The 5,664-nt window shown below is 35.4% G+C and overlaps 1 pseudogene; it reads right to left on the bottom strand.

Annotated features, from left to right (window-relative positions):
- Nucleotides 1–854: 854 nt before the first annotated feature.
- LOC122605812 lies at nucleotides 855–5,187 on the bottom strand (annotated as a pseudogene).
- Nucleotides 5,188–5,664: the final 477 nt, after the last annotated feature.

The raw sequence follows: 5,664 nt of genomic DNA, 5'->3' as shown, positions 1-5,664 counted from the left end.
GACATGTTTATCAACCATTTATTATTTGTCTTGTATTTGATTAGCTCATAAAGCTTGTTTTGTTATCTTTAAGATGATTAATATACTTATTAATAAGGTATCTTCAATGGTAGTTTGAAGAAAAACTTCTTTTAAAAGAAAAAGCTTTGTAAAAGTTTATGTCATCGGAGTAAATAGCTTTTTTGATGAATAGACCTTTTAATCACAAACTTTTTCCTTGTCTAATGATGATAAAAGCTTTAAAAAGATTTCCATTGGATTAAATGACTTAATAATAGGTCCAATATGATGGATTAATTGGTCAAATAAAACTTTTTGCCATTGTATATTTATAGGTTCTACTTTACATCATTAATTAATAGGTTTTAGGTAAACTAAAACAAGTATTAAAGTAAAACAAATAAAACAATAAGTTTCTCTTCATTGAAAATCACTGTGCATCATGAAAATCATCGTGCATCAATTGCTTCGTGAATCTTCGTGTATCAATTTAACCATGATCTAATGGTCAAGATTTTGTCGTATTTGTTTTACTTTAATACTTGTTTTACAATACTCAACCCTCTAAAATACTTACAATAGTACAATACCTTATCTCGCCGCCAATATCACTACCACCCGTCACCACTCTCCTCCCACATTTCACTGTTTGTATTGTGTGGGTAACCAAGAACACGATGAGTAACGAGTGACCAATCCCATCAACGATGAGTATCTATGATTGAACATTCTTTGTGTATTCGAGATTGCTGAGTATCTAAGTTATTGGACAATCTGTTAGTCAATGGAAAGTTTACGCCTGCGATTCATGATACATAAGTTGTGTATCTGTAAGGGAGAAATCAAGCTCGCTTAATAGTCTCTCGATAATCGATAAACATTAAAAGTTGGGTAAACACAAGAAGTTTATGCAGATCACATGCATACATTCGTCTGCTATAAGTTTTGTAAATACGTATTTTCTTGTAAACTAAATAACTTATGTTAATATGGTGGAGAATTAAGACCCTCTTGAGAAGATAGTGAACTCATAGGTTGGTGTGTCTGTGAAGAAAATGAAGATGTTTTCCTGAAAGAAGGTCTCTTGTTGAGATGTTGCAGGGTTCTCTTGGCATACAGTTTCCAAAACACAGGCGTGGCTCTTTCTTTGAACTTGAGTATAACAAAGAATAGCAATCTGTACAAGATGAGAATGGCCGCAACTATAGTTAAGTCCCACCGGCCACTTCGAGTGTTCAAGTGAAACACCAAGCATAGTCTTTAAAATGAATTCACCGGAAAGTTTTGTTTCTCCGTCATATGGATCATCAAATTCCAGACCAATCATGTCATTCTTGTATGCCCCCTATGAAAAAACAAAATGATGTATGCAGAGCAACCAAGTAATGTCTGACTACAATGAATATATCTTTGTGTACAATATTTTACACGACTAATTGTGCTAATTTCTGTGAGGTTATTCACACTAGTAAAAGTGTACTAGGATACTAGATGTTAACATTACCAAGTACTTAGGTGCGGAAACTTGCATGCTTATAACTGCGGAAATTTTTTTAGATACAATTGCCATCAAAGCTAGCTTTAATGAGACTATGTACTTCACTAGGCAACATGTTTAAGGCGCATGCTTTATGGTGTGTGCAACTCATAAGTATGTGTTGAGCATTCTTGAGGCTTACCTGTAGTGCCCGCGACAAGGAATTGATGTAAGAAACTGGATACCTCCAAAACAGCTTTGGAAGATCAGGGAAGAGACGGAAGAAGCCTGCAGTCATCATCATTACACCCTGCAAAAGAAAAAATGTTAAGCAAATGTGTCTTATAATGCATTAAGCAAAGTTAAAGTCGATTCTTACAATGAAACCTGATCCAACGACAATGATTCCCATCATGAAGTTGGGAACAAGTGAAGCAACAACCATCATGAGACTCTCTATGACAGCCATAGAGAACAACATATCAAGGAAGGCATATGTAATGTGGGAGAAACCCGGTTGAAATTTCACCATGTTATACGTTACTATTGCAGTAACAAATGACATCATTGTCAAGAATGGGAAAGAAGAGATAAGTTTGAGATCATAAACACTCCTACTCCATAATGTCCGTTTAGCCTCTCTCTAGTGAATATCTGTTTATGGAGCCAAGCAAGAATAACTTAGATTCGGGTTTTGGGTTACTGATGGAGGCCCAAGTATAGAAGCCCAAGTATAGAAGCCCAAGCCCTATTGTATTTAGAAGACCAAGACATAATGAAAAAGAGGCCTTCATTAAAAAGAGCATAACTTGAGCTACAGGACTCCGTTTTGGGCCTATGACCAGTCAAAACGACCGCATAAACGAGACGAATCAAGGCGGTTTGGTCGGCCTTCGAGCCCTGAAATGTCCTTTTTCTATGAGTTTGGGACATTTTTATATGTTTTTTCGGTTTTTCTGGACTTTGTTTTGCTTGAAACTTTCGACCCATTTGTATTTTAGGGCCCATTCAAAATTCTCCTCTCTATTTATATGTAATAGAACCTAGGGAAATGAGCAGTTTATCATAAATCAAAAATTCATTTTTTTCCCTATTCACAATGTGTGTTTAGTGTGAGAATCCAGATTATCGGTATTCAATCTGTATCGATAATTTGAATAATTGTTTTCCGGGTATTCTTTGAATCAATGGAATCAATCAGTTATCTTAAATTTCCGTCTGCGTCAGTTACATGGACAATTGACCGTTGCATAACTCTTCAATGCATAAACATATTTAATCTTTCACTGAGTAGCTCAGTTTTCAAGTCCAATTTCAATTTACTTATAAATGAGCCAGCTCCGGTTGTGCTTTATCTCAAATGGGTCAAATTGGTAGAATAGGTCAACATTGGATTTCAGATACATAGCACTCCTATATCTATTTTTTAAGTCTTGTGAAATTACATGATTTTTGTAATCATTTATCAGACTTATGTTATATAAAATTTACTAATGTGAACACATCAATTTGGTTCAACCTAACCCTGCACATTCCAATGTTATATGATTTGACCCGTTACCTAACCCGTCCATTTTGTCATGTTTGCAGAACATGTTTTTGAAAGGAACTTGATAGCCGATACCTTCATTTCTTCAATGAAAGAAGGGAAGCCTCCAATGGACAGAAATATCATAAATCCAGAGATAAATCCTCCACAAGCTCCACGTGCATATGACGCGTGGAAGTTCATGCCCACGTTGAAATACACAGTACCAACACACAGTGAAACAACAAGATAGACCACTATCCTCAACCAGTAGTACCCTATATCTCTCGACATGTTAACGAGAGATCTTTTTGTCAATGTTGTAAGTTGCTTCCACCAACTTGCTTGATTCCCACTTCGCATTTCAATCGTAAGCCCATCCTATAAATCATATTCCAAAGTAGTTACATATTTTGGTCTTTTGAGCAGATGCTACTTACTTGATCATCCCTAAGCATGAAATTTTGATCAAGAACACAAGTGTTTAAGTTTTCAGACCATTGTATTTGGTTATAGTGTGTGAATATACCAAACAGACAGACACCAAGTTTAACTAGAATCATTCTCAAACTACTAGTTCCATTCTACATAGAAATATACCTCATTTGGGAAATTAGCAAAACATAATGATCTAGAGCTGTTTTTCCTAATAATTTCATGAACACAAAAGTTGTCAAACTTACGGTTGAGGAGAGTTCTTGAATTTTTTTTCTCGCAGCTGTTGCATACTCTGAGCAGTTATACTTATTAACAAACATTTTTTTGATCTCTGCTGCCAGTGCATGTGTAATGGAGATGGTTTCTCCGTACTGCATTGTACCAAATAAACTCAACTTTGTATTCACTATATGTAGTAGAGGCTTGTTTTAATTCTAGTTAGGTAAAGAAAGAAAAAGCTGGTACCCGAAGCCTTTGAGAACCCTGCAAAGTAGCATTGACCTTGTCGAAGTCTGAATTTATGCAACGAAGAAAGTGATCCGAAGGGTTTCTTCTACTCGGACATGGTATTCCAGCATCAGAAAGGAACTAGAAGTAGTCATACTGTATTGATAAGATAATTTATAAAATACATGGTTGTACCTTTATTGGTGTATTGAATATATGGTTGTACCTTTAAGGCCATTTTGGCTTCACCAAAGAAGACAGCTTCACCACCTGAAACAAAATGAGGTCATCAAAAAGCGCAAAGACTTCACTACTTGGCTGATGGATTGAGGAGACAACGGTTAGGCCAGCCTCTCGAGCCATGCTTCTGAGAGTCATTACAACAAAGAAGGCGGATGCACTGTCCAGGCCGCTGGTGGGTTCGTCAAGAAATAAGAGTGTTGGTCGAGTGAGAATTTCAAGTGCAATACAGTCTCTTTTTCTCACCACTACTGATTCCTCTACAATGCCAGTTGCCAATGAAGTTATTTGCGCAATCTTCAAGACCCATCTCCATGATTGTGGCATCAACTATCTCATTCATTTGACGTTTGCTTAGGCTTCCCGGTAGCCTTGGTTGTGCTGAATATGTAAGAGTTTCTTTCACGGTGAGTGTTCCCATCAGTATGTCCTCTTGGGTCACAAAAGCCTAATTTGAATAATGATATATGTGACTAATTTTACTCGGGTAATGACTAATGATATATGTGACTAATTTGATATGTCTAAAAAACATGCCTACAAATCTGGTGGTGACATATGAATTCCACTCATTAATCTCTTTGTCATTTTCATTTTACTCAAATTTACACAATAAAAGCGATTTTTCTCTTTAGATTTTTGGAAATGAAAATACTGGTGCAATTGTATACTTCATTTGCCAGAAAAGGAACAACAAAGTCTAAAAGAACAAGTGATAGCGATCTTTGTTTGTAATTCGGTATTATAATTTTGTGTATTTCCTTTGGGGCTTATGAGTTATATCTCATAGTAGCTACTTAATGGAAGTCCTATATTGTATTGTCACAGTTTTTTCTTATTATCTAGCCAGAGTAAAAAACCTGCACCAAAAAGAAAGAAAGCAGAATACAAAGTGTAATTGGTTTCTTTTCATGTCAATCAAGTCCATAGTATGCTTGTGACTTGTTTTCATCACTTTAAGCATGTGATTATACGATTTACTCACAATAGCACCATAGTCGAGTGTTCTTTTCTTGCCATTGAGAAGAACATTGCCCGTCATGATAACATTTTCGGGCAGCCTTCCTACATTTGAATTATTTTAACAAAAGTTAGGACACAAAAGAAAAACTACCGTTGAACTAAAACAACATGATAAGTTGCATTTTTATTTGTAACACAAAATAACCTAGTGATCAAGTCCAAGAGTAGTAAACTATAGGGATTAAATTCTCTATAGTTGATCTAAATTTATAGGTAAAGTAAAATCAATTTTAACCATTAGATTAAATCTAATGGTCATGATTAAAATATGATGTTTAAATCTTAACCATTAGATTTAATCAGCGGCGAAACTTGAACGACAGTATTGGAGGGGTCAAATTTTTTTGGGGGTTTTAGGTTTTCTCTTTTCTGTATCTATGTTTTGTTTCGGAGGATGTAAAAACACATAAAATTTTATATTTATCTTTAAATAATATATAACTGCTAAATATGACCTCAAATTTTGGAGGGACCATAACTCTCTTTGGTTCTTCATATCTTTCGTCACTGG

The sequence above is a fragment of the Erigeron canadensis genome, chromosome 6 (genome assembly GCF_010389155.1).
Source record: "Erigeron canadensis isolate Cc75 chromosome 6, C_canadensis_v1, whole genome shotgun sequence".
NCBI lineage: Eukaryota > Viridiplantae > Streptophyta > Magnoliopsida > Asterales > Asteraceae > Erigeron > Erigeron canadensis.
This window is presented reverse-complemented; position numbering and strand designations above follow the sequence as displayed.